Source organism: Schistocerca gregaria, chromosome 6, assembly GCF_023897955.1.
Source record: "Schistocerca gregaria isolate iqSchGreg1 chromosome 6, iqSchGreg1.2, whole genome shotgun sequence".
Classification (NCBI taxonomy): Eukaryota; Metazoa; Arthropoda; class Insecta; order Orthoptera; family Acrididae; genus Schistocerca; species Schistocerca gregaria.
Window position 1 is genome coordinate 506712976 of NC_064925.1, and position 12044 is coordinate 506725019.

The window sequence follows — 12044 nt, forward strand, 5'->3', positions numbered from 1 at the left end:
TAAACTGATCTCTATTTGTAACGAAATTTTTTATGTTTGCTGGCAAATTATTGAAGATGAGTGTTCCTGAGTAGTGGACACCTTTTTGAACTAAAGTAAGTGCTTTTAAGTCCTTGTGCAGATCATTTTTGTTCCTGGTATTGTGTGTATGAACTGAGCTGTTTGTTGGAAAAAGAGATATATTATTTAGGACAAATTTCATTAAGGAGTAAATAAACTGAGAGGCAGTAGTTAGTATACCCAGTTCTTTGAAGAGGTTTCTACAAGACGTCCATGAGTTTACTCCACAAATAATACGTATTACACGCTTTTGGACTCTGAAAACTTTTGTTTGACTTGAAGAGTTACCCCAAAATATTATACCATATGACATTATGGAATGAAATCAGGCAAAGTATGCAAGCTTTTTCACTTTTATTTCGCCTATGTCTGCTAACACTAATTGCAAATACAGTTTTGTTAAGGCGTTTCTGCAGTTCTGTGGTGTGCTCCTCCCAACCGAATTTATTATCATGTTGTAATCCCAGGAATTTAAGACTGTCAACCTCTTCTATCTGCTCTTCTTCGTACTTTATGCATATGCTGGGTGGAAAGCTCTTACAGGTTCTGAATTGCAAATAGTGAGTCTTTTCGAAGTTTAATGTCAGTGAGTTGGCTTTAAACCATTTAATCCATGAAAATATCATTAGCAGATCTTTCTAGAACTACACTCAACATACTATTTATTGCAGTACTCATGTCATCTGCAAACAAAACGAACTCTGCTTCTGGCAGTGTAACTGATGAGAGATCATTAATGTACACAAGAAAAAGCAATGGCCCTAAGATGGATCCTTGTGGGACACCATATGTAATTTCTTCCCATTCTGATGATGACTGATGACTTAATTCACTAGTCCCTTGCACTGACACCCTTTGTTTCCTGTTAGTGAGGTATGACTTGAACCATTTGGCAGCACTGCCCGTGACACCATAGAATTCTAATTTATTTAAAACGATGTTATGGTTTACACAATTGAATGCCTTTGACAAATCACAGAAAATACCTGCTGCTTGTAACTTGTTATTTAATGAATTAAGTACATTTTCACTGTAGGTGTAAATAGCCTTTTCGATATCAGAACCCTTCAGAAATCCAAACTGTGTTCTTGATAATATGTTATTTGTGGTCAGATGGTTGAGAAGCTGCCTGCAGATTACTTTTCCTAAAATTTTTGAGAATGCTGGCAAAAGTGAAATCGGTCTGTAGTTTGATGGCATCTCTATCCCCTTTCTTGAATAGAGGCTTAACATCTGCATATTTCAGCCAGTCAGGAAATGTCCCAGTTATAATTGACTGGTTACACAAGTAATTTAGAATTGTACTAAACTCACAAGAACATGCCTTAATTAACTTTGTTGATATTTCATCGTAACCACTAGAATGCTTTGTTTTCAAAGATTTTATTAAGGAAGTTATTTCTTTTTGGTGATGTGAGTGACATATTCATGTCCCTAAAGCTATTTGTAAAGGCTAGTTTCAGACATTCAAGTGCATTATTTACTGATCCTGACAATCCCATTCTATCAGTAACGGATATAAAGTACTTGTTAAATAGATTTGACACACTATGCCCATCGGTTACTAATGTTACTAATGCTATTTGCTCCTGCTCCTTTCTGGTTCTACCCGTCTCCTCTTTCACTATGTCCCATATTGTTTTTATTTTGTTCCCTGACATTGCTATCTTTTTCTCGTAGAGTATTTGTTTAGATGCCTGAATTACTTTTTTAAATATCTACATCTACATCTACATCCATACTCCGCAAGCCACCTGACGGTGTGTGGCGGAGGGTACCCTGAGTACCTCTATCGGTTCTCCCTTCTATTCCAGTCTCGTATTGTCGGTATGATTCTGTGTGGGCTCTAATCTCTCTGATTTTATCCTCATGGTCTCTTCGCGAGATATACGTAGGAGGGAGCAATATACTGCTTGACTCTTCGGTTAAGGTATGTTCTCGGAACTTTAACAAAAGCCCGTACTGAGCGTCTCTCCTGCAGAGTCTTCCACTGGAGTTTACCTATCATCTCCATAACGCTTTCATGATTACTAAATGATCCTGTAACAAAGCGCGCTGCTCTCCGCTGGATCTTCTCTATCTCTTCTATCAACCCTATCTGGTGCGGATCCCACACTGCTGAGCAGTATTCAAGCAGTGGGCGAACAAGCATACTGTAACCTACTTCCTTTGTTGTCGGATTGCATTTGCTTAGGATTCTTCCAATGAATCTCAGTCTGGCATCTGCTTTATCGACGATCAACTTTATATGATCATTCCATTTTAAATCATTCCTAATGCGTACTCCCAGATAATGTATGGAATTAACTGCTTCCAGTTGCTGACCTGCTATTTTGTAGCTAAATGATAAGGGACCTATCTTTCTATGTATTCGCATCACATTACACTTGTCTACATTGAGATTCAATTGCCATTCCGTGCACCATGCTTCAATTTGCTGCAGATCCTCCTGCATTTCAGTACAATTTTCCATTGTTGTAACCTCTCGATACACCACAGCATCATCTGCAAAAAGCCTCAGTGAACTTCCGATGTCATCCACCAGGTCATTTATGTATATTGTGAACAGCAACGGACCTATGACACTCCCCTGTGACACACCTGAAATCACTCTTACTTCGGAAGACTTCTCTCCATTGAGAATGACATGCTGCGTTCTGTTATCTAGGAACTCATCAATCCAATCACACAATTGATCTGATAGTCCGTATGCTCTTACTTTGTTCATTAAACAACTGTGGGGAACAGTGTCAAACGCCTTGCGGAAGTCAACAAACACGGCATCTACCTGTGAACCCATGTCTAAGGCCCTCTGAGTCTCGTGGACGAATAGCGCAAGCTGGGTTTCACATGACCGTCTTTTTCTAAACCCATGCTGATTCCTACAGAGTAGATTTCTAGTCTCCAGAAAAGACATTGTACTCGAACATAATACGTGTTCCAAAATTCTACAACTGATCGACGTTAGAGATATAGGCCTATAGTTCTGCACATCTGTTCGACGTCCCTTCTTGAAAACGGGGATGAACTGCGCCCTTTTCCAATCCCTTGGAACGCTTCACTCTTCTAGAGACCTACGGTACACCGCTGCAAGAATATTTTCCAGTATTCCTTGTATTTAGCTAAATCATCAGCATTGGAGCTATGCTTGGTCGAGAGACACATTTTCCTTTTTGTCTTACAGGAAATCTTTATTCCTTGGGTGATCCATGGTTTTATTATATACTTCTGTTTAATTTGAGTAACTTTTAGAGGAAAACAGTTTTCAAACACGGTACTGACATTCTTCATGAATGTGTTACATTTCTCATTCATGTCATGAGCACTATAAACATCTTTCCAGTTCATATCTTTGAGCAGTTTTCTAAAACACTCAATTTTTGGTTGATTGAATACTCTCCTGTACTCAGATTTAGCAGTCTTGATAATCTGCTTAGAATTTACATCTAAAACAAGGAGCTGCATGTCATGATCTGATAGTCCATTTATTACAGGTTTTATCATATGAGTTTGTTCCTTTGATTTGTCTATAAAAATGTTATCAATGGCTGTCCTTGAGGGTTTAGTGATCCTAGTTGGAAAGTTTACAGTGTCAGTTAGATTGAAAGACAACATTACTAACTGCAGTAAATGTTTACTGGAAGATTGAATTAGAAAATCTGTATTAAAGTCACCAGCAATCAAAATTTCTTTGTTCCTTACTGTTAAATAACCCAAAAGAGCTTCTAGATGATTTATGAATAGATTATAATTTCCTGCAGGTGCTCGGTAAATAGTTACTATTACATAGGATCTGTTATGGAACTCTACTTCTGTTGCACATGCTTCTAGATGCTGCTCTAAACAGAAGTTATTAATGTCAATGTTCTTGAATTTATGGCAGTTTTTAATAAATGTGGCAACTCCTCCTCCTCCTATATCTACTCTGCAGAAGTAGGAAGCTAACTTAAATCCTGAAATGTCTAACGTATCTGTACCAGTGGTCACTTGAACACACAGTACAATGAGCACTCCTAATGATGGGCCTCCAAAGCCAATGACCCATGCACATGCTAATGTTAACGTTATGATGTCGGCAACTATGACTGAAATGGGCACATGATGATTGACACTGGACATTCGTGTAGTGACAGAGCATTGTAAGGTCTGATGAATCCAGATACCTTCTTCATCATGCTGATGGGAGAGCTCCTTGATACCTGTATTGTGGAACGGAGATGAGCTGGTGGCAGCTCCATTATGCTCTGGGGAACATTCACATGAGCAGCCATGGATCCAGTGGAACTCATGCAAGGCACCATTATGGTCAAGGAGAATTGTACACTGTTTGCAGACCATATACACCCCTTAATGATGATCATGTTTTCCCGATGGTAGCAGCATTTTTCAACATGATAATGTGTCATGTCATAAGGCCAGTAATGTAATGGAGTGGTTCAAGGAACACAATAGTGAGTTCCAATTGATGTGCTGAAACCCTGACTCACCAGATATGAACCCAATCAAACACATCTGATATGTCATTGAACATCGTATCAGAGGTTATTATTATTATTATTATTAGATCGTCATCCCCTCTCCGGTATTACGGGAGTTAGGTGAATTGTGTGTGCCGATGTGGTGCCAACTCCCTCTAGCAACCTACCAAGGCCTCTTTGCTCCCATGGCACAATGTGTCCACTCTGTTACTTTTGCTAAAGATGGACATAGGTTATTTGGTAGGTGGTCATAATGTTCTGGCTGATCAGTGTACATTTGTATGTTGAGAAAAAAAGTGCACCAAAGGGCACATAAGAATAATAACCTAACACAGTAGTCAAACTCATTGTAAAGACTTGTCTAAAACACTAGGGATTCTTTCTACATGTGAGTACATTTATAAATCAGCTGTACATATAAAAAATAACACTGATAAGTACTGCACAAACAGCTCTGTCTATGTCAGTGGGATGAGATGTAGGCTGACCTTACTTTTACAAAGAAAGAATACACATAAAACTTAAAACAGCATTTTTTACCAAGGGATAAAACAGTACAATAAATTACCACAGAGATTGAAGAGATTATTAAAATAAACTCATTAAAAAGACAGATAAAAAGTTGCCACTAAGCAATACACTATATACAGTGAAGGATTATTTTGCTACTACAGAACATGGGTTTGGTAAAAAAGTAATACAAATAAATTATGTTAACAATAACAAAATTCCTATGATTACACATAACAATTTCACATATTGTATTTTTCTTATTTCTTCTTTTCTATTTTTCTCTTTAATATGAAAACTTACTTTCAAAGGCATGGAACATGTAGTACTCTTTCTGAGTTTAACAACTTGCTCATTATAAAGGGATGCTGACTTAGTTTTCAAATAGCAAACAGGACACTGAAGTACACAAAATGGAAACCAAAGTCATTAAAATGGTCTCAATACCAGCTGATAATGTGTGCAGTGTTACATTATGAAACAATGTGAAATAGTAAATGGGAGTGAGAAATTAATGAACTGTGTAACAATAGCCTTTCACATAAATAAATAACTTCTTTGCAAAACAATATTGTATACAGGGAATAGACTGAATGATGAGACATTGTGTTAAACATATTGGCCTTGTATTATGGATGATGGAGGCTCTAACCTTCATCCAGTCATCCTGATTTTGGTTTATGTAGTTTCCACAAATTACTTCACATAAAGGCAAGGATGGTTCCTTACACAAGGGCATAGCTGACTATCTGTTCCATACTCATCATTCTAGACCTGTAAGTATGTAAATGCCTATATATATATATATATATATATATATATATATATATATATATATATATATATATATATATATATATATATATATATATGTTGTTTTCATTGTTCTTAAATTGTAATAGCATGACATGCCCAATATCTATTTAAAAGTGGTCTATATATGAATAAAACTGGTACAACAATTTCTAGAGCAGTATGTATGAATGAAAGGATAATTATCAGGTAGTAAAATTGAGAATAAAAGTACAAATAAGATACCTGACAATCTTGTGAGTTTACAGCCCTTAAGAAGGATCAATGACGGATTAACAAGAATTTTATGACAAAATACAAGAATCTCTTAGTAACATTACCAAAAGTGATTGCATTATTATAGAGGAGATATGTATGTTATAGAGGGGAACAGACCACTACTAAATGCTACTGAATTCAATGGTAGTATCTGTTGAATTCAAATGGAAAAGCATTTACACAGTTACAGTGATTACGAATAATAAACAATATTATTTTATAGTGATTAAAATTCTTCTGGGTAATACGCCGCGTCATTTCTAAAAAACTAACATAAAATGTAGATAAATATACTCGGAATTGTCATGCTAGTAGATCTATCATTGACCACCGTATGGCAAATACAGAATTAGGGCAATTAGTGCATGGCATAAAGGAGGGGAAAGCATCATTACAGATTATTTTTTGTCACCATGAAATTATCAATCCCTAACAAATGTGAAAAACTTAGTGAAGATCACTAACTACAAGAAGAAATGTTTAAAGTTTGTTTATTGAAGAAAGATAGCATAAAATAATCTACTAACGAAGGCTGGACATTATAGCTGAAAATATTTCTAAACACAACAATATAAAGCAGGAAGGGGAAATATTCAGGATAGTTTAAAAAAAGCAGCATATAAAGTAGGAAAATGTAAAATTACAGACAAAACAAGAGAACTGAAAATACGAATGGAGATATAGAGAAAAAAATTTAAAGAAAAAAAACTTAAATCTGACGGTTACAACATCCAATGTCTAAAAATATAACTGACTATAAAGGAAAAGGATCCATAGCAAGAAGAGATCTAGAGTTTGCTGTTGTGGTCTTCAGTCCAAAGATTCGTTTGATGCAGTGCTTCATGCTAGTTTACCATGTGCAAACTTTTCCATCTCCAAATAGCTACTACAATCTATGTCTATTCCCACCTGCCTAGTGTACTGATGCCTTCTTTTAGTCAAGTTGTGCCATAGATGTCTTTTCTGCCGGATTATATTCAGTAACTCTTCATTAGTTATTTAAATTCCCCATATAATTTTTGTCCAGATGTAGTTGAATGTAGGTTGAAGCAGAATATTAGCTTAAAGAAAGAAGACAGGTTGGAATCAAATCAGAACAGGAAAAGAAGAATTCTGCTTCCAGGTAGCAGTCACGGGAAGGCTGTAGGCTGTAGGCCAGCCAGGTTACAGACAAATTATGAGTGACCTGGATAAAATAGGAGCAGAAACTGGTCATACAAATGTGGGGTTTGTGGAGGTCTTTCAGCACCATGATTGGCCCTGGGTAAACACTACTGTATGACATGTCAACACTGACCTGAACAGGACGCTCCAGACACCAGCAAAATCTCACATAAGTGTTGTTCCAGTTTATACTATTGGAAATGGAAATACCGAGTGGCTAGGGCCTCCTGTCTGGTAGACCATGCGCCTGGTGCAAGTCTTTCGAGTTGACGCCACTTCGATGACTTGTGTTGATGGGGATGAAATGATGTTGATAAGGACAACACAACACCCAGTCCCTGAGCAGAGACAATCTTTGACCCAGCTGGCAATCGAACCAGGGGTGTTAGGTACAACACTCCGTCGTGCTGACCACTCAGCTACCAGGCAAGGACAGTTTGGTAGGTGGGGATACACTACACATGGCCTGCACCTGAATAGGAGGGGGAAAGAAAAGTTAGCTCTCTAGTAGCAGATACTGTAAAGGAAGGGGCGCAGTCACATTTTTTAGGTTACAGCCAAAGTCCAGACACACAACAACCATGAAAAATAGAATAAAAGAAGCTTCATGTGCAGTAAATAGGGATAAAGCTGAGGGTAGTGTAAAATTACTTCATCATAATATCAGAGGAATTAAAAATAAAGTAGATGAACAGTTCATGTGTTTAGATGATCTCAAAAATAAGATACACTACTGGCCATTAAAATTGCTACACCAAGAAGAAATGCAGATGATGAACAGATATTCATTGGACAAATGTATTATACTAGAACTGACATGTGATTACATTTTCATGCAATTTGGATGCATAGATCCTGAGACCTCCCCCCATGAACCATGGACCTTGCCGTTGGTGGGGAAGCTTGCGTGCCTCAGCGATACAGATGGCCGTACCGTTGGTGCAACCACAACGGAGGGGTATCTTTTTAAAAGCCAGACAAACGTGTGGTTCCTGAAGAGGGGCAGCAGCCTTTTCAGTAGTTGCAGGGGCAACAGTCTGGATGATTGACTGATCTGGCCTTGCAACATTAACCAAAACGGCCTTGCTGTGCTGGTACTGCGAACGGCTGAAAGCAAGGGGAAACTACAGCCGTAATTTTTCCCGAGGACATGCAGCTTTACTGTATGATTAAATGATGATGGCATCCTCTTGGGTAAAATATTCCGGAGGTAAAATAGTCCCCCATTCGGATCTCCGGGCGGGGACTACTCAGGAGGATGTCGTTATCAGGAGAAAGAAAACTGGCATTCTACGGATCGGAGCGTGGAATGTCAGATCCCTTAATCGGGCAGGTAGGTTAGAAAATTTAAAAAGGGAAATGGATAGGTTAAAGTTAGATATAGTGGGAATTAGTGAGGTTCGGTGGCAGGAGGAACAAGACTTCTGGTCAGGTGACTACAGGGTTATAAACACAAAATCAAATAGGGGTAATGCAGGAGTAGGTTTAATAATGGATAGGAAAATAGGAATGCGGGTAAGCTACTACAAACAGCATAGTGAACGCATTATTGTGGCCAAGATAGATACGAAGCCCACACCTACTACAGTAGTACAAGTTTATATGCCAACTAGCTCTGCAGATGATGAAGAAATTGAAGAAATGTACGATGAAATAAAAGAAATTATTCAGATAGTGAAGGGAGACGAAAATTTAATAGTAATGGGTGACTGGAATTCGAGTGTAGGAAAAGGGAGAGAAGGAAACATAGTAGGTGAATATGGATTGGGGCTAAGAAATGAAAGAGGAAGCCGCCTAGTAGAATTTTGCACAGAGCACAACTTAATCATAGCTAACACTTGGTTTAAGAATCATGAAAGAAGGTTGTATACGTGGAAGAACCCTGGAGATACTAAAAGGTATCAGATAGATTATATAATGGTAAGACAGAGATTTAGGAACCAGGTTTTAAGTTGTAAGACATTTCCAGGGGCAGATGTGGACTCTGACCACAATCTATTGGTTATGACCTGTAGATTAAAACTGAAGAAACTGCAAAAATGTGAGAAATTAAGGAGATGGGATCTGGATAAACTGAAAGAACCAGAGGTTGTACAGAGTTTCAGAGAGAGCATAAGGAAACAATTGACAGGAATAGGGGAAAGAAATACAGTAGAAGAAGAATGGGTAGCTCTGAGGGATGTAGTAGTGAAGGCAGCAGAGGATAAAGTAGGTACAAAGACGAGGGCTGCTAGAAATCCTTGGGTAACAGAAGAAATATTGAATTTAATTGATGAAAGGAGAAAATATAAAAATGCAGTAAATGAAGCAGGCAAAAAGGAATACAAACGTCTCAAAAATGAGATCGACAGGAAGTGCAAAATGGCTAAACAGGGATGGCTAGAGGACAAATGTAAGGATGTAGAAGCTTATCTCACTAGGAGTAAGATAGATACTGCCTACAGGAAAATTAAAGAGACCTTTGGAGAGAAGAGAACCACGTGTATGAATATCAAGAGCTCAGATGGCAGCCCAGTTCTAAGCAAAGAAGGGAAGGCAGAAAGGTGGAAGGAGTATATAGAAGGCTTATACAAGGGCGATGTACTTGAGGACAATATTATGGAAATAGAAGAGGATGTAGATGAAGACGAAATGGGAGATACGATACTGCGTGAAGAGTTTGACAGAGCACTGAAAGACCTGAGTCGAAACAAGGCCCCCGGAGTAGACAACATTCCGTTAGAACTACTGACGGCCTTGGGAGAGCTAGTCATGACAAAACTCTACCAGCTGGTGAGCAAGATGTATGAGACAGGCGAAATACCATCAGACTTCAAGAAGAATATAATAATTCCAATCCCAAAGAAAGCAGGTGCTGACAGATGTGAAAATTACCGAACAATCAGTTTAATAAGCCACGGCTGCAAAATACTAACTCGAATTCTTTACAGACGAATGGAAAAACTGGTAGATGCAGACCTCGGGGAGGATCAGTTTGGATTCCGTCGAAATGTTGGAACACGTGAGGCAATACTGACCTTACGACTTATCTTAGAAGAAAGATTAAGAAAAGGCAAACCTACGTTTCTAGCATTTGTAGACTTAGAGAAAGCTTTTGACAATGTTGACTGGAATACTCTTTTTCAAATTCTAAAGGTGGCAGGGGTAAAATACAGGGAGTGAAAGGCTATTTATAATTTGTACAGAAACCAGATGGCAGTAATAAGAGTCGAGGGGCATGAAAGGGAAGCAGTGGTTGGGAAAGGAGTGAGACAGGGTTGTAGCCTCTCCCCGATGTTATTCAATCTGTATATTGAGCAAGCAGTAAAGGAAACAAAAGAAAAATTCGGAGTAGGTATTAAAATTCATGGAGACGAAGTAAAAACTTTGAGGTTCGCCGATGACATTGTAATTCTGTCAGAGACGGCAAAGGACTTGGAAGAGCAGTTGAACGGAATGGACAGTGTCTTGAAAGGAGGATATAAGATGAACATCAACAAAAGCAAAACGAGGATAATGGAATGTAGTCAAATTAAATCGGGTGATGCTGAGGGAATTAGATTAGGAAATGAGACACTTAAAGTAGTAAAGGAGTTTTGCTATTTAGGAAGTAAAATAACTGATGATGGTCGAAGTAGAGAGGATATAAAATGTAGACTGGCAATGGCAAGGAAAGCGTTTCTGAAGAAGAGAAATTTGTTAACATCGAATATAGATTTATGTATCAGGAAGTCGTTTCTGAAAGTATTTGTTTGGAGTGTAGCCATGTATGGAAGTGAAACATGGACGATAACTAGTTTGGACAAGAAGAGAATAGAAGCTTTCGAAATGTGGTGCTACAGAAGAATACTGAAGATAAGGTGGATAGATCACGTAACTAATGAGGAGGTATTGAATAGGATTGGGGAGAAGAGAAGTTTGTGGCACAACTTGACTAGAAGAAGGGATCGGTTGGTAGGACATGTTTTGAGGCATCAAGGGATCACAAATTTAGCATTGGAGGGCAGCGTGGAGGGTAAAAATCGTAGAGGGAGACCGAGAGATGAGTACACTAAGCAGATTCAGAAGGATGTAGGTTGCAGTAGGCACTGGGAGATGAAGCAGCTTGCACAGGATAGAGTAGCATGGAGAGCTGCATCAAACCAGTCTCAGGACTGAAGACAACAACAACAGATCCTGAGAAATCAGTACCCAGAACAGCCACCCCTAGCCATAATAATGGCCTTGATACACCTGGCCATTGAGTCAAACAGAGGTTGGATGGCTTGTATAGATACAGTTGCCCATGCAGTTTCAACACGATACCACAGTTCATCAAGAGTAGTGACTGGCGTATTGTGATGAGCCAGTTGCATGGCCACCATTGACCAGACGTTTTCAATTGGTGAGAGATCTGGAGAATGTGCTGGCCAGGGCAGCAGTTCAACTTTTTCTGAATCCAGAAAGGCCCGTACAGGACCTGCAACATGCAGTCATGCATTATCCTGCTGATATGTAGGGTTTTGCAGGGATCGAATGAAGGGTAGAGCCACGGGTCGTAACACATCTGAAATGTAACATCCACTGTTCAAAGTGCCGTCAATGCGAACAAGAGGTGACCGAGACGTGTAACCAATGGCACCTCTTACCACCACGCCGGGTGATACGCCAGTATGGCAATGACGAATACATGCTTCCAATGTGCGTTCACCACGATGTTGCCAAACATGGATGTGTCCATCATCATGCTGTAAACAGAACCTGGATTCCTCCGAAAAAAATGACGTTTTGCCATTTGTGCAC